Here is a 25,166-nt window from a genome sequence, read left to right as displayed (position 1 = left end):
TACGATCATTCATTCTGCAGCTGGGACTTTCTCATTTGGGAATATGGAAATTGAAACCATTCGAAAATCATTATAAAATAGTCGAAATTTGCCAGATTAATTTTTTTTTACGTTAAAATGGTGAATGAGGCGTGAATCGCACAGAAATCAGTGAAAAAGCTCGAAGCAAAGTACTGAGGATATGCCTTGGAATTGAAAATAGGCGTCGATACTGCGGCGAGAGATTCCCCTGAGAAATCTCAGATCTTGGTCTGATTTTGCGTACAAACATGGCGTATCACCACAGCAACAGTACCAACGGCAAAAGTAGAGAAGCGAACTAAGCCGTTGCTGCCACGACTCTAAAGGAAGGCCCCCATCTGGGGAATAGTTTGAGAGTTTCGAAGGTGTTCCTCGTCTTGCCTTGTTAGCTGCTAATCGCGTTGCACCGAGCCATCCGATCTAGCCAACCGGGGATAATGCACTGTTGTTTTCGGTACAAAGTCTCATTTCGGGGTTTCGTGATTCACAGCGATATTCTGCAAGAAACTATGAAAACAGAACTGATTTCCCGATGGATTCCAAACCTGCAGCAAGCATCGCTAACCAAACCAAACCTAACATCAAAGGTTCGAAATGTTCCCGACATGTTTCAGGAGCGTCACTTGGTCTGAAATATATCAGAAATATTGTAGCAGCTTTCCCGCAACGTTACAATACATCCTGTTATGTTAATTCTAAATTTCTCTCAGTACATCATCGAAACTGCAATATTGCTGCAATATTTGTACAAAGTTTTCGCAACATTGTTGCAGTGTGTCCCGTTTCTCGACCACAATATTTCTGCAGTATTGCTGCGACACCCGAATCTTTGATTCACTGTTTCTGCAACATTGTTACAATGTCCGGGTTCCTCGCTGCAGTGTTTCTGCAACATTTTGCCAATGCACAGAATCTTGATTGCAATATTTTTGATAACATTGCTGCTACTTTGTGCATTATTGCAGTACAACCGACAATGAGTTTACTGAATGTTTTATCAGGATGCTCATTTTGGTGATCCGTGATGAACGACGATGTTCTGCAAGGAACGATGAAAATGCGACTGATTTCCCGACGGATTCGAACCGCTGTTGCGTGCAATCCATTGATTGTAATCGTAATAATTACAGCTTAACGAGCATCCAGAAAGTAGTAAAATAATACGACTAGATGCGCCTTTGGGTGGTGGTTGTGGATTACCAGAATAACGAGTGGGAGGGATGTGATAAAAATGAAAGGGTGTAGGACAAGATAAAGGGAATTGGGTCTCTACCAGATCTCAAAGCTCGCCGCGTTATCGCTCCCATGCTTAACGAAGGCGTCTGCTGTCCTCAGCAAATCCTTTGTTCTCAAATAACGGGAAGAATGAAGGCGAGGTGAAGAACGAGGAACAAAAAACCAGGATGATAGTGCTTAGTTATAATAATCAGGAATGAAGAGGTAAAAAGTTAGTCGAATCGATGTCTTTTTGGACACATCGCATTACCATCAACTATTTTTGTCCAACCATCCATCACAGTGTTCATTGCGAGTTCCGAAATGAATGAAAGTAAACAAGGTCAGTGTTCATACGTTGATGGGACGATGCATTCCGAGCAGGCTGAAGTATTTCAAAGTCATTGTAACTCCTTAAGGTGATGGTATGCTCGATTTCGACGTAGCCTTGGATATGTCTAAATATCTAAGTTCATGGATTACGCACGCAAAGATACCCGAAGCCGTTATCATGATGTCTTATTTGAAGCTAGAATGAATTATTGTGTTTTTGTTCAAAATTGCATGTAGTCTACGGCTGTTATGTCTTTTTTTATCATTGCGATGCATTTGATAAGAGCCAGAATAGGAGGTATTCAACGCAGTCGGTAAGGATTGACTATAGCATCCCCTCAAAATAGTAAGGGCTTTTTCATGTCTTCTTATTTTAACGTTCTGTACTTAAACCTCATGAGAATGAAATAGAAATTATAAATTGAGTTCCACTGCTGTCACCAGAATTTGAAATCTGACTGGCCAACGACTTGAGAACTTGTAAATACTGCAATTGCAGTTCCATTGCACAAACATGGATGGTTAGAAATCGACGGAAAGTATAGACGATAGGATGTTGCGATATTGTTGGACCTAAATATGGCCCTCGGCTCCTTCTCACAACTGTTGTTTGTCCAGATAACCATGTTTTTTATACAATCAAGAGTCATTTTACATTGTATCAGAGCCAAAATGTCGAGTGAGGTTTCATAACCTCCATAATCATACAAGTTCCAACAACCGGGTTGAAATTTCCACCCAGGAACTTTATTAATTTTATTTTATTTTTTTCTTGTTGTTCTGTCTGTCCCTATTATCATAGTTGGCACAAGTTATATAAAATGTATATTTCTGTTTCGCAGAACTAAGAATGGCCGGCCATGCTCCGACTTGATGAATTATTCATGTTTTCGTCAATTGACACCCACGATTGACAATCACACCCAAGGATTCTTATCCTTCCTACCAAGTATTATCCTATTATATTTCGATGAATTTGTGTGCACAGTCTTTAAGAAAACCGTGCTCATGTCGACCACAACACTGTCTAGACTGTATCGATAATTTTGATGTGAGACTTGAAACACTTCTTCTCATCGTCTGAACAGCTTCTTGGCAAAACAATAACGTAGGTACATAAAGAGGTAAAACTGCAGCCCCTCGCGGCACGAACGAGAGCAGTGAGTTTATTCAATATAATCCTTGACGCTGGGAGGACGTGTAGCCTACAAATTCGCGGCACATGTGAAGTTAGATGGTCTGGTGTAGGCAAGCAGAGAAGAAGACAACGTTGCGGTGCTCGCGGTGGAAAATTTGATTCCGTCGAAAGCCTTGTATCTATCCCCTTTTGCCAGAACGAGGCGGCAGGGCGCGTCATTTGAACAGCAACTCCTTCCTCCACGGCCGGGTCGAAAACGACGTTAGTCTCACCGCATCCTTTCAATCATTCCGGTGTAAATTTAAACCGATTATCACCTACGTCACGGAACTCGCAGTTGCCGTATTAGGTTCCAGCCAATTAGGAAGTCCCGCTGATGTTATATTCATGAGTCGGTTGCCCGGCTTCTCATCACTGCGTCAGTGTCACTTCCGTCCTTATGAAGAGCGACGGACCGAATTCGGTTGAATCAAAACTTGAATCCGAATGGTTTTTCTCCTTATCGAGATCACTTTTCATGTCCTTGATCGAAACTGCTTCGAAGCTTTGAACTTCAAACACACGGGAACATTTTTTTGGAACGGTGAGGTGAGCTTTGTTCATTAGGAAGAAGTAATCTTCGCTGCGTAGATTCCGCAAGCCTCTTTTCAACCCTCTCGTCGACACAGTGCTAGTGTGGAGATTAAAAAGTACCCTCGCAGCACAGGCAGGTAGAGGAGGGTGAATCTGCCAGTCTTCCCTTCCGACCAAACATATAATAACATGCTTGCGAAGCAGAATCCAGCCGGGGATGGAGGTTGGCTCTTTCCGCTCTGGCGGGGCTGGGTCTAGGCGGAACCGGAAGCCCGACGCTGTTCAAACTCTTCTAAATGTTCTGGATGTGTAACCTGCCTCCCTATTCACCCGCTTAAGTACATTTCAAGCCCTTCCCCGTCTTTTGGCGCTGTGCACAGGATATCGCGCGGATATTCGTGAAGCGAAGTGTCGAATCTACTGACCCAAGAAGTTTTTTTTTGTGCTTCAACAATTTTACTATTGATAACAATTGTTAGTTGATCGAATCTGACTTCGAAAAATATTTAGCACAATTTGGGACCATTAGAACTGAATTATTGCTGAGAAAACTCAAAAATAAACATAGAAATGGAACTGTTCTCCGTAACGTCATGATGTCGAAAGTTACAGATTTTGAGTCCTTATTCAGTAAAAATTGCTCAAAAATGTCGGCTGACCGTCAAAGTGAACACTTTGTAAGTTAACCTCATATTCCATCAGGTTCCATTCACTCATACACCTTACTCATTCTTATACGTCTCCAGTGCTATTCAAAAGCGGGACTAAAAAGTCACTCACAATATGTCACTCCTCGCAAAAGATTGCACAGGTTCAACTCAGGTGTAAAGAACAGGAGTTAAAAAACTTCTATTTACAGCAATTGACGAGGATTGAAAAGACTGTCGCTACTGATGTTTCGGCTAAGCACAGCAGTAGCAACGACATGAAAAATACGCTAATAGAACTATTGAGCAATACTCAAGTCTCTAAGGATGATTCATTCGTGTGATTTGTCTCGTTGCGACTTCGTCCTCTCTCACCAATTTTGTGGCGGAACTTTTGTACGGCGCACTTCAGCGTGCAGTGAATATGTAGAGTCGAGCGCAAAGTGAACGCGCAGATGTAGGCACCAACCTCCTCAGACATTCATGCGCAGTTACGATTCATAACCCCTCGGTTTTTGTCCGAGTGTTGGCACAGACTGGAAGTCGACGCCATCGTCGTCATCGTCGGCTTCCTCAGCTCTGCAAAGAAAATATAGATGTTCTTTTCCACCACTTCATTTTTTTTTTATCCTCAAATTGACCTGTTTGCCCTTAATTTATTTTTTTTTTTCGTCCTTTTTTCGTTCTACCATCAGTGAGTAGAATTCACTTCTTCGCAGACAAAATTCCTATTGAATGTTTGGGGGAAATAATTCTCACGATTTGAAGATCAACTAAACAGATCAATTTCACTGTCATCTTCTGCGGCCACTTATTGGATTTCATAAGAAGTACTAACAAATTCACGAAACTTTGAGATTTGAAACGTGCTCTACGAAAGATATAACTGGCTGCAAGTCAGCGATTCTTTAAGGTCCTGGGGGACATTGAGCGTCCGATCGTTTCCCCTTGGTCTTGGTAAGGTACCTGATTCGCATTTTCCATCAGCTTGTCGGTTTCCTGGGATCTGGATGTAGCCGGTAGACGTGAGAGTCCCCCGTGTGTCCGAGGGGATAATGCGACCGATAAGCACCAATTATCTGTGTTAGATCTCTCGCGTATCTTCGTCGTTAGTTCGGCTTCTCACGCCTCACCGCCGACACGGAGAAAGAAAATGAGAAGATAGAAAAATACTCGAACGAATTATCGGCTTTCTCCGCAGTAACGATATCAATAATATCAACTCCATTCCAATTCAAATCGCACGAGAAAATAATGACCAATTATCTCTGATTGCAATACCGGCGGAAACCCGGAGTTCTGTTCAATCCCGCCCCGATCGACAACAACAATACATCCCTGCAAGCTGATTGGAATCTGTGGCGCTTCGTCTTGGCGACAATTTCCTGACTTCAACCTGTTAATTCAACGACAAAATGCGAAATCGTTGAATACTCGGAATAAAGTTTTATATGTATATGATACAGTATTGATGCATTCTTCTTAAACAATGATAGGCACAAGCTGTATAAAAACAAAGATTTTAAAACTGCAAGCGTGAGTGAACGAAACTTCAAATAAAAAAAAATCATAAGGCTCGCAATAATGTAGAACCGTTATATTACAGCAGCCTAAATTTGCAAGATTTAAAATATTCTATAAACATTGTAGCAACATTTCTACAATGTTGCATTAAGTATTAATACAATGTTGTTGCAACATGTTTCTAACATTGTTGCAGCATTTCTGCAATATTAAGGTAATATTTCTACAGTGTTCCTGCAAGTATAGCATTACACATCAGTACAATGTTCCGGCAACGATCCGAGTATATAAATAAAATGACAACAATGCTTTAATATTCTTGGAACTGGAATTGTTGCAATGTGTCTGCAATATTAAACAATATTTCTACAGTGTTCCTGCAATGTTGCATGACATATCAATACAATGTTCTTGCAACGATCCGAGTACATGAATAAAATTGCAACAATGCTTTAATATTCTTGGAACTGGAATTGTTGCAATATTACTGCAATACTAACACAATATTTCTGCAACATTCCTTCACAATTCCTGTCACATTACAGCTGCAGTATGGCAATATTATAGCTTCAGTTCAAACTTGTTTCGGGCTGTGTGTGTGTGTGTGTGTGTGTGTATATATATTTGTATAACCGATTGGTAACTGGAATAGATATTGATCGGGTTCGAGAAACTGACGAGCTGACAATAAGCTCGGACGGAATAATCGACGCTGGCATTAATATTTGGCGGATGCTCAAACACGTGAGGCGTACTCGTCAAGAACGAGACGGAGCACATTTGGGGTTATGAGTGAGAGCACAGTGACAGGGGGATGACAAATGTGTCTTATGACGGATTGCCCTAACCCAGCCTTTCCGTTGCCTCACACCTTTAGCACGGGATTCTGAATATCGTTGAAATCGTTGTGAAATTCAAAAATTCCCCACGTTCGTGTGCTCGACGTTCTTCAGCAACTTCCCTCGATAATTCAACGCCCAGCTCTACTCATCTGCTGCTGAAGAGTCATAAAAATTTCACAATCTAGGTATCACAATTCATGAAAATTTCTTGAGAAACGTAGTTTTTGGTCTCTTTGCATGTGCACGCTTCCAAGCAACGAGCTTGCGAACTCAAGGTAGCAAGCCTGAAGTGATTGGATTATTCTTCCGTTATGGTGAACACTTTCATAGAAATCTGCGACAGCCACTTGTTTCTTCCTGCTCGCGGCGAAGCTTGCCTTGGACCGGTATAAAGCTGCCACGCTTGAACCTGACCCCATAGCAGCTATTCAATTGTCCGGCCCGACACCCGTCCACCCTTCCGTGGACCCAGCGCGGCCGTTAAACCACCGCCGACTACGAGACACCTGTTCCCTTCTCCCTCAGGCGCCCCTTCGCCCTGCGAACCCTGCTCGTGACGTGAACAGATCTGTTTATTATACCCCAAGCCTCGTATATTACAAACCAAATCACCCAGTATACCCACACACCATGTGTGCTCGGTTTAACACACCCAGGCGTAACCCTTCGCCCTCCTTTCTACGGTTCTACTTGCCTGCGTTTTCGTACACTGTCGTGCTTTCGTAATGCCAAAGATAAAAAAAAATATCCATACCGGAATAGGCAACGTCTTTCAAGCTACATTTGGCGATTCTTGTTCATCGAAGCAGTGCAGTATTTGCATCGGTGAAATACTTTCGGGCTTATCATATAGATTTGGTGCTAAATAAATAACACTCAAGATATTTTTTTTTTTTACTGGAGCGATACCTGCGGGGGAATAAGGACGGTATCTGAAATTTTGATCGATTAAGTTTGATCGAAGACGCGAACAGTCACTAATATTGAGTTTCAATGATCAGTTTTTATCGGATCATTGACACCTGGTAAGCATGAAACCGTCAACTTCAGCCTAATGACCTATTCCTTCTTCATTTCAACTCAGTATTCGCGACTGTTTAAGTCTGCATTCAAGCTTGATCGATGGCAACTTTAGATCCGCTAAAAAGGAATATGTTTCGAGGTGAATTCAACTTACATTTGTATTCACGAAAGCAATGCAGAAAACAGCCTTATTGAAATATTTTTGAATTTATTACAATCTTTGTAAAACTTGTGGATAAGAATAATCTAGTAAGTATAAGTTGGTAAAAATAATAATTTGACGTTGTGTAGTAAAACATATATCGTGGTTTCGTTTTCATTAGATCCTGGAATGAATATGTTCAAAATTTGAAAAAGACGGAATTAACTGTTAACAACTTACCAGTAATCACATAAACTACAAACCGTTCAAACAGGAAAATGTCGTATCATTTTTGATTCCTTCGTCCAACCGATACTTGTATCATTGTACGCATTTTCAAGAAATTAAACCCACACTTTTGCTCGACCGTAATGATGTACTGAAAACCGCTGTCACAATTTATATTTTCGTTTTGCAAATATTCCATCCATTGTAAAAAATTTTGTTTTCACCTTTAAAATAGGCTAAAAATATACCCAATGCACACCTTGAATAGTAGAGACGGATCATTTTTTGTTTCTTATTGTTAAAAATCAATTCATCCAAGATCGATAAGGGTGAAATTTGGAACGACATTAAGGGGGGGGTACACCATGCAAGCAAAAAAAAATACTGCAACTTTGCGATTTTTTTTTGAAAAATCGGATTTATTTATGAACATGCGGTCTTGAATACATTAATATATAAGTCTTTGAGAACTTAAAAAAATTTTTTTATTGTCGAAAAATTTCAAAATGGCGTCGTGACAGTTGGATCCCCAAAGCCGCTCGGAAAAATGGGGTGCGAGATTTGGTGGAGTCGTGGATAGTCCTAGAACACACAAATTACAAAAAATTAGTTGTATATTATGTTTTCTTGTCCACTACGTACCACTTTTTTGATATCTAGTCTGAAAAATTTTTTTTGACCGTTTGAAGTCGCAAAAACGTGGTCGAAAAATTGAAAAAAAAAAAATCGTCACTTAAACAATCATAAAAAATTTTTGAGACTAGATATCAAAAAAGTGGTACGTAGTGGACAAGAAAACATAATATACAACTAATTTTTTGTAATTTGTGTGTTCTAGGACTATCCACGACTCCACCAAATCTCGCACCCCATTTTTCCGAGCGGCTTTGGGGATCCAACTGTCACGACGCCATTTTGAAATTTTTCGACAATAAAAAAATTTTTTAAAGTTCTCAAAGACTTATATATTAATGTATTCAAGACCGCATATTCATAAATAAATCCGTTTTTTTCAAAAAAAAATCGCAAAGTTGCAGTATTTTTTTTTGCTTGCATGGTGTACCCCCCCCTTAACATGAATCAGTGTATGTAAGCTTGGGGAGAATGAATGTGAGACGGCTAATTTTTTACACCAGGCAGTTATGTTGGCAACACAGAGAAACCTACAGCGCCACAGTCGGCCGAGCGCGAAACAAACTCAACCTCAATAAACATAACATAACCCATGACCGTCAATCTGACGTTGGAATACTTATTGACGTGTCAATCCAACAAGTCATTATCTCCGCGGTATTCTAAGGTTAGATTCGACGCTCATGGGTTGTGTTATGTTTATTGAGATTGATTTAGTTTCGCGCTCGGCCGACTATGGCGCTGCAGGTTTCTCTGTGCTGCCAACATAACTGTCTAGTGTAAAAAATTAGCCGTCTCAGATTCATTGTTCTCAAGTGTACATGTCCATATGTGCTTATTGGCAAACGTATTTCGATATTATGTCTTAAATTAGGGAGCTTTATCAACTCGGAATTCTAACTTGCCGATTTTGGAGAACGATCAGTTGCCCGCGGTGGGATGGTTTCAACCGATCACCTTATTCAGCCAGTGGAAAAACTGAGTTTCACAGTCTCGTCACCTTTTGTTAGATCAGTTTTCGGTCGGTACTTGACTCGATGTTATTCGACTAAACAGTGCAAACTGTATAACTGATTTATGGCCTGGTCTACGCAAGTTCGGCAACACCTACGGCGAGTCCAAATGTCCGTAATAACGAAATAGTTCTGTTTTATTGAAATTCTGGAAACCCGAGAGTAATTACAGGCTATATTTAGTACCGGCTTTATCCTCCTTCCTACCTACCCACATATTTGTACCCTCGGCATTTCCCTCGCACTGACTTCTATATTCTCTGTTAAATCCATTAGCTACCCGGCTGTAGCTGGTCCACGTTATTATTATTATTATTATCATCATTATTGTTATTATTATTGCCACTATTATTATAGTCTTCGTTTATGGCCGTATTGCTGTTATTTTGTTGTATTATATACACTTGGCGAAATTCTACTGCGGCAATAAAGTCACGTCATGACGCCTCTCATCGCCTCGTTTGTACAACCTTACCGGTGGGTTTAACCTTCTCTCAGAGTCCGTGAATACCTTATACCTGAAATGCGGTACTAATAGTTCATCAACTTCTTTTTTGATCTTCACAGCTATCCACGAATTATTTTTGCTCAACTCACAGGTTCTATGATATTGGCTCCAGTTTCAGAATTGCAAGTTCAGTAATTGCTCTGGCCAAAGCTGTTGCACAATTTGGCTAAAAACAAATATGAAGGTATTTGTGGAAAGTAATTAACTAATTTCTGATCATGCTTTACCAAAAATTGACTACCGTTTATCAGCTATAGCTAGTTCCTTGTTTCTTGGACCATTGTTGAACTTTCGACAAATGTGTGAGCGAGTCACGTTCCAATCGAGAAGTCCTTTCGATGGAGCAAACCGGACGATGGCTTCGTAGAATTCCGCCTCGACATCACAGCAGCGATATTCGATTCCAGCTGTGATTAGGCCCCGGGAACACCCGGCAAAACGTCTGCACAGTTCTGGTTCCAGTTCTACCAATAGCAGCGAATCCGTGCCACCGCCTTGCTCGTACAAAAGATTCACGTTAGTTCAATCAGGATATTTCCTTGGGAAGACATGGTATTAGGTTGGTACTGCAAGTGGCGTCGCGTCGCCGAGAGCAACATGGGGAAAAGACGAATCAGCGTCAGAATCAAAGCTCTTTTTTTCAAGCTAGTGAAGCCCATTGATTTGATGAGCATTCTGCATCAGAACTTGCTTCGATTCGAATCCTTTTCCTCTTTGATGCCCGATTGAACAGAAATCGAAATTTCAATGCACTTCCTTGAACAATGTTGCAAAAGTTATTGTCCGGGATTTGAAGTACTCGATATGTTTGTGATTCCTAGCGCAGCTCTTTCCGGTGCTTTATGACTGAGCTGAGTAAGTGATGACGGAGATTTGAATTACAGTTTGCTTTGTTGAACAATGTTGCCAAATTCATTCTAGCGGATTGGAAGTACTCTAGATGATTTCCGACTTGTGCTGCAGCTTTTACAGGTGCTTCATTGTTGAGCTTGTAAGTGATGACTGAGATATCAATTCGAGTTTTCTTTGTTGAATAATGTTGTAAAATTTATTAGGTGGAAATTGGAAGTAAGATTCTTAGTGCATCTTTGTCGGGTCCATTATGGTTGAGCTGGTAAGTGATGCCTGAGATCTGAATTTCTGTTCGCTCTGTTGAACAATGTTGCAAGATGTATTGATTATTTGAAGTTCGTACTGCAACTTTTTCGGGTGTTTAATGGTTGATCTCGTGGTTTGTGATAAATGTGCGGTGAATATTGAAAAGTATACAAGTAGATTAATCAAAATGAACTCTGGGGTTAGAAATAATACTTCTAGACATTCTAGAATAGAACTGATTGGGCGCACATGTGCATAAACGAATTTGGGTGTATGTGTGTGGAAATAAGATTTGACGTCGGGAGCGTGTATCTCGATATATTTTTATCCGTTCAGTTAGCATCATTGGTATTCCAAGAACGTAAAAGATGGCTTCTTCCTACGGGATAATATCCATGGTTGCGGTGAGGGAGTAAGGAGGGTTTCAACCTCCGACATCGTCCCCAGCGTCCACGGTCCCGTCTTTACCGATAAGGTTCTCATTTGTCGCTGGCCTTATCGCGATAACCGTATAAAAACGGAAAAAAGACAGAAAGGAAGGAAGGAATCAGAGAAGAAGGAGGTATCCAGAAAATAAATTCTCAATGAAATCCCATCCCTTCATAACCGACACCGAAACCCACCAAGTTCCGCACACGTATCATGAAGACGAATCAGTTTTCAATACACGACATCCAGTCTTGGAACTTGTCCATTGGTGAAAGAGAAACTTCTCCAAGCTTGTCAAACTCAGTTCGCACTGACTGGCAATCTCGGCTTGATCACTGTCCGGTTCCTCAATGCCACTAAGAGTTGCCGGTGGTTAGACCGACCAGCATCGAGTCGAAGAGGCGAGCCGTGAGTCCAATCGAGAGCTGAACTGGACTCGGTGTAACTCGAGACGGTGGATCAATCGTCGATGGCTGAAGCCGGCTGTGGTTTTCACCTTTGGAGTATGTATCAGGTCTCGGCTTTGTTCTCAATCTAATCACGGAAATTGCATCACTTGATTGATCAAAGATACCAACCCTTATCGGTATGTTCTAATTTATTTACTAGGCCCTACCGCTTCAGGATTGATACACCCAATCTTCTCGATCAATATCCTTCCGCGTTTTGCTTATATATTACAATGCAAGCAATGTCGGGGCAAAGGGAGCAAATATCCATCAAGGCCCTTTAAAGTGGAATTTGAATTCTGAAATTCTGCGATATTTTCCCCAACCCGATTTTCTCGTGTTCGCAATATCGGAGGGGATTTCATGGAGTGGCCACCGCAAGCGGGTGTCGACCGGGAAAAAGGGAATTTATGAACACTGGACTGGGTTCTGTTTGATATCTTTATTGACATCTCGCCGAACCCGTTGGGAGTCTCTTCCATTTTTTCTCCAACAGAACAACAAGGGTTTCAGAATACCGGACTGAGAAGAAGCACAATTTAATCTCTTTGCCTGTTCACTTTATTGCAGCACACATGCTAGAAGTAAAGTCTGATTAATCACAAAGCGACTCTGAATTTGAAACGATTTCCGTTTGTTGATGAAGCCATCAAACCCGAAGCAGGTTTAATTTTCCACCGAAGTTAATAAAGCCCTTACTTGGTAACGCAATTAAAATATACCCAATATAATCTTATGACACGGTGTGCCAATCTTAGGGTTCCTTCTTGCCTATACTTAAAATATAATACTCCAAAGAACATAAAATTTACCGACACATGCCGAGCCCATTGAGCCTTGGGATTAATTATATCACTCACGGAGTACCTTGCATCGATTTTTCGCTCGAGGTCTATTCTACGCTTCCGGTTAATCCACTTGGATCAAAGTGAAACTAGCGTAAGCGTTACAAAACCCCGCGTTCTAGTGATACAGTGTCACTTTTCTCGGTATCGTTGGATGGTTTCTTTCGGATTGAAATGTACCGAGTTCCATGTGGCTGTTCACAACTCCCCCCTCATCACCCGCTGCGGGGTTTTCCTTTCACAGTAAGACGAGTGACGAAGGTTGGTAAGTATAAATTCACGATCGAGTATGAATGTATGGTCCGGACTTTGACGTGGAACATTTCTTCTCTTCCTAGCTGTCAAACTCCACTCAAAGAATATATTCGTTCTTCGTACTCGTTTTAGCATGCTTTGTAGTGTCGTGGAAGCCCGCCGTCGCATATTCCTATCAAAAAGTATTCAAAACGCGCATAGGTAAAAATTTCCCAACAGTCAAAACTCTGATATGTCAACTATTATATCGAACTTCATCAGTCCCTGAAGTCTTTATCGCTTCATTTCTGTTCCTGTAGGCTATTGACGAGTTCTACAAAGGATGCCTGCGAATGGTCAAGACTCGAAAATCCTGATTGGCCGGTCGAATTTCATCAATCCGAAAACTTTTCTTCTTCTTCATCTCCGATTTGGATGGTTACATAGTCCGGAAAGTCAAAACTTTCATGATCAGAACTTAATGATCAAGAATGGTTAAAATCCCGAATGATGAAAATACCGATTGTTATGGCATCGTTAGTCGATGAGGTCTTTTGCTTCCCTTTTTTTTTCTTCTTTTTGAACTCTTACTCAGTCTTCAAAATCCAAACCACGAATGATCAATCCTTAAAAAAATCACAATTCCACATAGTTCAAATTTCTAGATATTTTCAAGTAGATCGACTTGATACACAACTCAAATTGTTCCCAATCAATGGAAAGTTGAACTATTCGGAGTTTTGACTATGCTATACCACTCACTGATGTCGAAACCAAAGAAAACTTGTCAATCCACTGAATCTTGATCATTGAAAACCTCGAATCACCAGCAGTTTCCGAAAAGTTCTGTCCACTTCGCCTTGGGCTCGGAACTGTGAAGGACTTTTCGAGCCGTGAAGGTATCGAGTGCCAAAAGAGCAGGATAGAATGGAGGGTGGGTCAGATAGGCTTGGCTGGATTGGCGGGGGAGGCGAGCATGTCCCGGCAGATTTCCCCGTGGACTCTGATCACGCATTGGCCAAGTATTAGCCGGTACCCCGCGGGATTCGGGGGACTGGAGACAAGGACTCGCATTTCGTTCGAGTTAATACGCCGCTTTCTCTCCCCTCTTCCTCTCCTTCAACTTCTCTCCCTCTGTCCGTTACGAAATCACCAACATTTTCGCTGATATTACAGCAGGTACCGTTTCAAAACTCTCCCCATTTACCATGGGGAAATTGACTTCATAGAAAGTTCGGTCAGCCTTCAGTCGGAGCAATATTCATGGCAATCACGGCGTCAGTGATCGATATGAGTCGAAGGAGGGTTACGGGTCACGATGTCCTTTGGACCATGTAGATATTGCAAGGAAATTGCAGCAACTTATTTGCGTGAGGTCTAAAATATTTCAGCTACGTTTCACAATGTTGCGGATACGTTACTGTGATTTGAAATATTCCGGATAGAGTGCAGTGACAAAAATTTGATCGGATTTGAATATTTCAGACACATCGCAGCAACATAATTTTGCAATATTTGTGATACATTATCTTACACATTGCAGAAACGTAACGTTGTATCAAGATTGTAAATAATTCCCAACACGTAGTATATTATTGCAGAATATTGCAGCAACCTGTCTCTACAATGTTTAAAATATTTATTGCACATTGTACAATATTTCAGATGCATCTAATAGCACAACATTACATAAAATTGCGAAATATAGTTTACGCTTGATCGTTACTCGTATACGTTGCGCAATGTTTCAGAAACAATGCAGCCAAATATCTTTCTGACAGTTGAAATACGCGCAATGCTTCTGCAAAGTTTTGAAGTCTGCTCTCTCACACGATGTACGGCAACATTGTTTTAAGGATTCGAAAAAATATTGACTATAGGAATGTCGGTAAATTGAACACAGTGGTAGAATATTCCCTTACAACATTGCAGCTGGAACTGCAACATAGAAATATCGTAGCAACGTTGCTGGAATATTGCCGCGTGCTTTGTGGAAGGGGAATGAAACTGTCGCGGAATTATGGAAGTAAGCACCCTGCACCTACGTGAGAAGAGATTATGCGTAGCAATTAGGTGGCCGCCGAACGCTCGGTAATTAAAAAACGTGATTACAGCTCGAGCACGCAACCGCACTCCGCAACACGTAATGCGTACCGTGCAATAATCGGGCGCCAAGGCCTGTGTGTAAAAAACGGGGCGAAATATGCAGATTAAACGAATATCAGTTGCTGAGTCGAAAGGCTCTGCGTGTGAACGTATAATACGTGAGTTGCGCTCACTGGTTTGTTGATAAACTTGAGACCGCATTGTACTCGTTAGTTTTTCATACCCATTTCACAGACATTTCACTATTTACATAAGCGCAGTGGTTTCGTGATATTTCGATGCTCAATGAGTATTTAAATTCAATAAGAATTTCAATATGAAATTTACGAAGTATACATTTCGTGAATTTGCTGCGGATAATTGGTGTTGAATTAATTCTAACTTGCTTCTGAATAATTATAGATTTTTTTAATTCAGTATCAAGATGCCCTCCTTACATATGGGGCATTCCGCGTCAAATTAGCAGGCCATATAGCTCATCCCCTTCGATGCTGATCATTTTTTAGTGTGATGTTTTTAACCAAGCCAAAAAGGTCTCGGGAAATTTTTCAAATCTATTTCAGCCACTGGTGAATTTTAAAACCAATTACGGAAATGCCATTTTTTTAAATCTCGAAAGATTCACACTGATTTTATGATTCAAAATGTGATTTTTGAGCAGATCACAATAATGGGATCTCAATATTTACTTTTTTTCACAAGTTTTTAGTTTTTCCATGTCGGAATTGTTTTTTCTTTTCTATTTTTTATAAGCCTTGATTTAAAAAAATTGCAGAATCACATCACTTTCATGATTCGGTGATCTATTTAGATCGGAGAATAGAAAAAAAAGATCAATTCCCACATGAAAAAACTAAAAACTTCTGTAATAAATAGTATGTATGTATATCCCATTGTCGTGTGGTGCTTGAAAATTAGATTACAAATCGTAGAATCTGTCTGAATTTTTTTCAGATTTTTAAGAACGGTGTGTTCGGTATTGATTCTTCAATTTTTTTCAAATTTCACCGTTAGCTAAAAAAATTCCGAGATCTTTTTGGGTTGATATGAACATAATATCAAAAAATGATCAAAATCAAAGAGGATGAGGCACATGGGCTACTAATTCGTCGTGGAATGCCCCATATGCAAAGAGGTACGTGAGACGGTAGTTTTGACCCCTATTGTTTCTGTGTTTTTTTTTTCACATGAAGAGTCTTTGATATTCGACTCATCATTTACGGTATTGGCTTAGGTACAATTAGCTAACTTAGCGAGGACTGCAGAGTTTCCTTTCCATAAGTATTGTAAATTGGTAATATACGGTTCTTTGCTCTTTTTCAAGTCAATCGCGGCTTTTTCCAATCAGAACGTGAAAATCTGAAGCTCTTGGACCCTTCGAGACGCCAGTAGTTCAGTAGGTTCGAACATCAGCGTATGGCCGAAACGCCATATGAATATTTATCCGCGTTCACACGTGTAATTTTCACGTGGACTCCAGCACTCGGATTCTGATACTCAGACCAAGAATGGTAGCAAAAGTAACGAGCTAGTCTCGCGGGAAAACGGCTGAATTTCACACAACGTTGTCTGCGACTTCCATCTGAGTATAATCCGCGAGTCCAATTAGCGATAATTATTACGTGAATTGGGAATTCCTGGCGCCGCTTAACCGTTTCAGGTTTCACCGTCTCTCCATTTCGCCAGATGGCTCGTTTCGTGGTACGTCAGTCAATCCAATTTTCTTCTAACATTGAATGACACTTTGATTGTAACTGATGAGCTTCTAATTAACGACATTGCAGGACAACGACTGCTTCTGATTATTTTCCGACTCGTTTGAAGCAACAGAAATTTTTCATCGCAAAAAAAAGCAACTATCGGAATTCACTTTTGTTTGATCTCATCACAAAATTTTAGGTTCCTTCCGTTTACCCGACTTCAAATTTCTAAGCAAACTGCGGATATTTCCAAGGTTTGAAATTTACCAGACATGTCGTGGAATGTTACATTATAATTTGCAGCAACTTTTTCGTAAGGTTTTCAATATTCTTACTACATTACAGCAAAGTAACTTACCAGTTTCGAAAATATTGGGTGTACGTTTCAGCAACTTATTTTCCTACAACTTCATAGATTTTATACACACCGATTAATATTCTACAATATTGCATGCAAAATTAATTGTTACGAACGGTCTTTCACGCGTGTTTGAAATATTGCTATAATGATTCCGTAATATTTCTGCAATATTTTAGCAGCGATTTCTGCGTATAAGAAACATTCCAGCAAATTTTTGCAACATTGTGCCACGCGCGGTTACAAAGAATGCCATCGGTTGTCTTCTTTTCCTGTTAGCTCGAACCACGAGCTCTGAATTTTGATCCTCATCGATTTCCTCGGCGTTGATACGATCGTCGGTATTTCGAGCTTTCGGGGATTTCGCGGATGATTGTCGGCCATTGCGGAGAAAGAGGGACGAAGAAGCAGAAGGTACGAAACTCCGCGGAGTAAAAGTAACTAATCTTTGGACATCATCGCCTAATAGACCTTTAAATCACAGGCAGCAAAATTTTCCCTTCCACGACGTGAAAGCAGACTGCCAGGGTGTAATACTCGTGTCTACAAATGGCCTCATTCGTCGGGGTGCCAACGCTCGACCCGCCGTCCCGCCGAAGAGAACGATGAAAATGAACGAACGAAGGCCTGCCTCGTCCCTTCTACGCGCGGGAACCGGAAGTCCCGGATTATAAATCTTTGGAATATCTCGCTAAAGTCACATTCACCTTCTCACGGGCTTAACAAATATCCCCGATTTGTTAGCAAGTGACAAGAAAGGATAAAAACGAGGGGAGAGACGAATAAAAGAAGACGAATAATATCTTTAGATTCTTTCTTCATCAATATCTTCGAGCAGATTGACAGGCGATTCTTTGCTCGAATCCAGGATGTAAAGAAGTCAAATTTTCCACACGGAAATACGAACATTGTATTTTCAAAAAATAGTCAGTCTCTGTGTCTGGACACATTTTTTCGATCATCCTCACTTTTACACCGTTTCAAACGTTTAATAAATGACACATTCTGTTCGTTTGAACATTGTGCAGATATTCGACCTGATCGACTTTCTGATTAGATTTATCAGTGGAGAAAAATCATCTCTCAAAATGAAGCACGATAGTCAGGACAAATTATACAGAGTCAACGGTGAACAATCGAGATAATCTGATTTGATACATTTGTGCGAAATATTTAGACGAACAAGAATAGGCATTGAAGATAAAAAAAAAAGGTGAAAAACAGAGATTATTTTGTAAATAAATTAAACCCGATCCGTCCATTGTCAATCATCATCTTGCCTCGTTGTCCGAATCTAAAATTCTTGATTTTAGTTTTGTAATTCGTTAAAAACGAGTTTGTTGAATCGCATTTGAACGCTAGTCGGTACAATGTTTAAGTTTTCGGATAGAAATTTTGTTTTATGTATTGTGAATAATTTGATTGAAGAGTCGAAATTCAGGCCTCTGAATCCTGGACTCCGCTCAAATTTGTAAGATTGTTTTTTGGCCTGCAATACAAAGTCTGCGATGTGCAGTTTTCACTAAGAAGCTTGTCTTAACCCCAATTACAGTTGATTATATTTACAGTTGAATACGTGAAACTTTTAGTGTATTTTTGATTTAAAAATTCGGTTTCATTGTCTTCTAACGACACGGTGAGAAAGTTTTAGTTGCGATAACCTTGATTTGCAACTTTTTACGACTAATATGTTCAATGAGACGTTGTACATTGCATGAAAAGTAATATTTGAAGTTTTAAATGGAAGGAAAAATTTCATCTATTATTAATAAGTCGGAAAAATGTAAAGAGTCGTTTCCCCTCGATGATACTAGGTTCGAAATTTGGGAAATAGACAGTGGTATTTCTGTGAATTTCAGGAAAAACGAATCGATTGATGTACTCGAGTTTTAAAAAATATTTCAATCTTCAAATTAAAAACTTCAGTAGACGGGCTTTTGCTATCTGCTTGCATTCCATTTTAAAAAAGCACATTAAAAAACACACAACTTGAAGAAAAAAAACATCCAAATATGATCGAGTTTTTCATAAGTTCAATATTTGAGAATCAGAATGTCAATGAACTTGGATAACTGAAATATTCTTCATTACAATAAACATGAATCACTCGAGATAACTGAAGTCATATTAAGAAGTATTTTATTAAAACGAAAACGAAATCGTGGAAATCTTTGCTAATTTTATTAACAGTCTCTAACGATTTATTAATTTCTGTCTTATTATATGCGTGCAGTGATTTCCCGTTTACCAAGTCATTTTCATTGTTTTCTAGTTATTACCCAGCATTCTAGGTGATTTTCAGTAATTCTTTGTAATAACTTGTAAGTATATCCGATCCGAAAATCATTGGAAATTGCCTAGAACACCCAATAACCGATTAAATAAACGAATGAAAATCTGATTGGTACACTGGAAATCAATGAAACTCACATGATAAAACAGAAGTCGATAGAAATATCTTGATATCAATACTAATGGATCGGTCTTATCAATCTGATTTTCCAGCAAATGGTTCCTCGATTTCGAAACAATCGTAAAGTGACTAAAAATGTCCGACCACCTGATCCATAGTAAATTGAGCGAACGAAAATCCGTTAGACAAAAGTGCACCGAAAAACCTTCTTACTTATCTCGGACCAAAAAACACCACAGAACAAAACACTCAAAATTAATTGACACCACTCTCCCCCGAAATTTGATTAACATCGTCCATGTAAACAAATATCTGCCTAAAATAAGATGGCACTTGTGTTCCGTATGCAGCGAAGGCAATGGAGTGATTATTGGGATTGTTGTTTTGCAATGCGTCATCTGGTGGAGAAAAAATCCAGGCCAACAGCTGACCGGTTGACATGTTTTCTGACGTAACCTAACCTAACCTAACCTAACCTAACCTAACCTAACCTCCATTGAGACTAAAAACTTTGGTTATGTGGTGATAGAATAGCTCCGAAAACCAAGCTCTGACATCATGAGGACATTTTCCAATAAGGCGGCAGTTTGCATTGTAAGATATCTACTAATCACATTACGAGATCATCGATTGGTCGATATTGAGGATCTCTGCAACCAATGTCACTCCGGTGCACAAGGAACACCAGCGACGCTAGTGGTAAAAATAGTAAATCCAACGTGTACGAACACCGTGACGAGTTTTGTTAATTCTCCCATTTGAGTTCGGTCTCCATGTATGTGTAGTCTTCGCTCATGATGCCTTTCGTAATAATTTCGCAATTCGCCTGATGAAATGGCCGAACTTCCGGTTCGACGCATGACAACATTGACGGATCGAGGCAACAGTTTGGGGTTAGGGAGCCGGATTCGGAAGTACTGATTTATTTCGAGGTTAGTCGGAGAGGCATGGTGATCCGGGGACGTCAGCCCGCCGACGTCTACAGATTTGCTGTTTAGTTTTTGTGGTCGGCAAGGCTAAACCGGCGTTAAACCGACCCGCCAGCCTCTGAGACTGGCTTCCGCGGAATCTCTGCGATTGAAAGAAACGCCAGCAACACCGTTTCGCCGTTTCTCGAACATCAATCACCACCCTCAACTCCTACGCCGACTACACCGTTACACTTTGCTCACTCCACCGTCCGTTCCGAGCTGAGAAAATAACGTAAATCGGTAGATACCCGAAACACTGTTGCCGATTTCACTGTTTTTGAAACTCAACGTCAACAAAAATTTGAAAAAAAATATCGGTCTAAGAATAACGAAACTTTTTATAAGAAAGAAGAAATTCGAACCTGTAATTTCTGCATTTCGACCAAAGTTTTCCGATTCACTGTAAAACATATTTATAATTCCCAGGATAGTTCGCTTTTTAACTTTTCGTTTCTCTGTTTTTGTAGAAAGAAGAAAGTTATTATAATCACCCGAAAAATTAAAAGTTGAGTTTTTACTGCAACACGACGTTTCGAGATCTGGAGAATCACCTCCCACCATTTTTGTATGAACGTCTGTGTGTGTGTGTGTGTATGTATGCATGTGTGTGATCAATTTTTTATCCGAAGATATCTTGAGAACGAGTTATCGGATTGCAATGATTTTGGTTTGAATCGGCACGGCTTTTACAGAATTAGATCTGATTGGATTTCAGCTTTGAAAATTCCAAAAATAAAATAAAAATGATGATATCTTGAGAATGGTTGCATGGATTTGAACGAAAATTCGTGTCGAAGTTTTTTGAGTCGTTAATCACGAGTCTAAAGTCAGATCTGCAAAATTTTAATCCGGTACATTCAGTATGCTCAAAAAATTCTATACGTTTGGATTTTTATGAAAATTGGTACTCGAAGGTTTGTTGGGTCACTGATCACGAATTTGACATTGGACTCCCAAACTTCGAATAAGATAATGACACGATTGCTGTCGTTATAATTCAAATTACTATCATTTCAGCTCCAAATTAGTTTGAAAACTGAAGTAGGACCTGAATTCAACTTCACGGCATTTTCAGAAAAGCTCCAATTTCTAATACAAAAATTTTTGAGGCATTTCACGGGCTTTTATTTTATCCCGTTTCATTATACAATATTAGACTGAAGATTTACGCATCACTCTGAAAAGATTTGATTCACCGAATTTTTCAGAAGTTGCCGGAGAAATTTTGAAATATGTTACAACTGAAATTAGGCAAACGAAAACAGGAAATTAATTGACACCCCTTTTCGTACACAGTGTGTTGACTGAGGCACTAACTTGAGTGGTATTTCAAATTGGATTCTTCCAATTTTCGTATTATCGTTACGTAAGGCTCGCCTGTTTGTCTACGCATTACGCTAATGAATGAAAGTATTTTTTTTTCTGATAGTCAATCTGATGATGGAAGTTTCTATGTACATATATCGAATATATCTATATTAGGCTCTTTCAGGAAAAAGTGATTCACGATTTTCGAGCGGTACACCCTCCAAAAAGTTTGTTGTGGTTCATGAAAATATTCTGTGACAAGATGATTTTTCACATTTTTTTGAATTTGTGAAAAAACACATTGTAGGACTTCAATTATTATTTATTTCCTGAAATTTATATTGAACCCAAACACTGCGATCCATAACAGACAAATATATCAATCGGGAATCTTATTCTCCTAAATTAAAGGTTCGTATTAAATAATAACTATTTTATGAGATTGAATTGATAAAAAAAAATTCGTCAAATATTATACAATTCTCAAACATCAACTAGAGAAGTGATGTTACAAGTTTGGGTCCTCTTTGTGCCGTGAATTTATATGATTGATGTAAGCAATGAGAATAAATTTCGTTCGCGGTACTTCGCAAATGTAGAAAAATGCATAAAAGTGAAAAACCAACCGAGCGCGATCTTCCACAAAACATAAAACGCGCATCTTTTGATAAAATCTATATTTTAACCTAAACAACCTTTTTAGGGCTTGCCATGGTGGAAAATTGCAAATTGTTTTATTTTGAAACAACCTAATCTATATAAATACAACCGTAAAACAATTAATTGATTCTTATTCGTAATTTGACAATTATTTGGTTAGTACAACTGTGCAGATATCGATTAATGGAAAATGAGGTTTATGGACCCCGTGAATGATGGTAAATATACAATGAGAAATGTTTTACAAACGTTGTTCGAAAAACGTTTCCAATGGCGTGCAAGCTCAGAGAAAGAGAGAGCCCGGTATAAACCGGTGATTTATTCGCCCCTCGTCATATTATACATGCAAATCTGTATCTCCTGCATCCATAATGCATCATTATCTTTCCCCTGGCTGCACAGGCGCCTTTATACTCTCAAAGCACAGGCCTTAACGTCTGAATAACAAACGTTCACGTCGTTCTTAATGTCCTATGAAGTTACGTTTGTTATGTTGGTTAAAAGTTCCGTTGCTTTCTATTTCATCGTTTTGTGTTCTCAAGACATGAAGACATGAAATTCCGTGCGCGACGATCGAAAATGGCTAAAACTTCAATATCTATTACGCTTATTAATGAACAATGAACCCTGCTTTAGAAGATGAAACCCGCTGGAAAAGCACTACTTTCAATCAAATTGCTTTGAAATATTCATTTACTTTGCACATAGCGTTAAACATTGCCGAAACATTTCAGCGACGCAATTTATCAAGATTTCAAGTATTCCATTTACGATGCTTAATGGTTTTACCACGTAGTAATGATCTTGAAACAAAATTTTTATGATAGATTTTTTTTTTACAAATAATCGCAAAATGTCGAAAATTGGAAAATATGGAAAAATTTTGAAAAATGTTCCTTTGTTCGATGATTAAAGTCGTTTCTTTTCGGCGAGATTCGAACTTTTCTTTTGCGTCGGGTCACTAATTTCACGCACTGAGAGAATTTTTTATTTCCGGTCACCGCTCAGTCCTTAACTATTTTCATTTTTTTTTTACCACAATCGAAAAATATAGTTGTAGGTACAAAATAAAAATTAGATTTGTAGCTGTTACCGGAAAGTCTAGTATCTATTACTATTCCTTCTCATTATGATCACTGTCGCTAAATTTTCTTGTAACCGTTGCGAAAATTTAATGCTCGTGCAACAATAAATTGACGTTAAAGCCTTATTTAACTAAAAAAGTAGAGTAAACCTCACAAACTGATTTTACGTTGCAATTACCAAAAAAGGATCGACAACAGCGCAAAATGGTTACGTCTACCTCGTTTCTTCGTAATTCCAACAATATTCGAATAGTTTTTTTGTTTTTAACGATACCTGTTTTACTGAATTTTTCTAGTCACTGTAACAAATGAAATTTTTCTCAGTGCAGTTTTAAAATTTTCTAAAAAGTATCCAGTCGTTGTACAGAAAATTTCATAACTGAGGACTTGTCCAAATTTGAACGACAGTTTGATATTCAGTCCCAAACTCGTATTTCAAGCAAACCATGAATAAATGCTAATTCTTGAACGTGAAATACTGAAAACTAAGTGAGAAATTTAACCGCAGTAAAAATTTCTCACGAATTCGGCTCGCCTTGAAAATTTGCATGTGGTTCACGGTGAGAAAAGCGAGAGATGATTGGTTCGGTACGAAAACCGAGAGAGACGGGAGTCGTGATTGATCGAGCTTGTTTGTTCGCATGAGCGACGAGTGCTGGGGTTTGTTTCGGGCTATAGTGCAGGTCTATCGTATCCACATCGACGTGATGAGAGAACGTAAATAACGTCATCATGACGGAAATGGCGGGTCTCCGAATTCTCGTCGAGCTTGCGCCGCGCAGGCTTGATTTATCGGTATAAAATACAAAAATATTAATTTTGAATCAAGCCTCCAGATGGTCCGGTGGCGCCAACTTTGATCGTAAATTCAATCCGACCCACCCTCCCCCCACCCACCGGGCTGCGGGATGTTGCACAGAGCTTTTTCACCTACCCTAAAAATGTGGATGAAAAACTCGTTCCGAGGCTACTAAATATCTCCGAGCCCAGTTGAGCAATTCGATTGCGCCCAGAGCTTTGACAAAGTTCTCCAGGATCTCGATTGAGCCCGGTGCTTAACTCTCAGAAACGCCCACGACGAGGCTCAAGAAGGGGGCGCGAAACCCGCGCACCTGTTCACTTCCCATCGGTTCATTCACGTCGAATCACGGAGCTTTTCCTCCCTCTTTTTCTCCCGATCACTTCAATAATTCTCCGATTTTGCCTACTGCAGGCTGCAATCAACTCCCGGATTTTTTTTTCGATTTTTTCCTTTTTTTTTCTTCTTTCTTACTTTCACGAGCAACAGAACCGTGAATTATGGAAAAAACGAAGGGCTATACCGGCTGGGTTCGAGTGTTAAAACTTTTCGCCTACCACCCCGGTTTCTGAACTTCGAAGCAATTGACGACGATTGTTTTCCTTCGTTCCGATCACCCGTTTCAAAGTATTCAAACAAATCGCTTTCGGATCTTTCTCTATAATTTTCAACTGCGAATATAAAGTTGCTATGAAATTTACCTTCCTTTTCGATACTTCTTTGAATGGTAATGAGTATGATAACAAGATTCGAGAGCCTTTTATTGTGCTCTACATTCTTGTGAGCCATTTTTCGTTTAACAATTGTAAAACCGAAAACGCCGTTTGCTTTGATTTTTTGTAACTATTGGGGCAGTTTTTATAAATACAAA

At 39.6% G+C, this 25,166-nt stretch overlaps 1 protein-coding gene across 12 annotated transcripts in view; it reads left to right on the top strand.

Annotated features, from left to right (window-relative positions):
- The window catches only part of LOC124175082 (CUGBP Elav-like family member 2), a 378,071-nt gene that overhangs the window by 231,412 nt on the left and 121,493 nt on the right, over nt 1–25,166 (top strand). The gene's annotated exons all lie outside the window — the stretch shown is intronic.

The sequence above is a fragment of the Neodiprion fabricii genome, chromosome 2 (assembly GCF_021155785.1).
Source record: "Neodiprion fabricii isolate iyNeoFabr1 chromosome 2, iyNeoFabr1.1, whole genome shotgun sequence".
NCBI lineage: Eukaryota > Metazoa > Arthropoda > Insecta > Hymenoptera > Diprionidae > Neodiprion > Neodiprion fabricii.
This window is presented reverse-complemented; position numbering and strand designations above follow the sequence as displayed.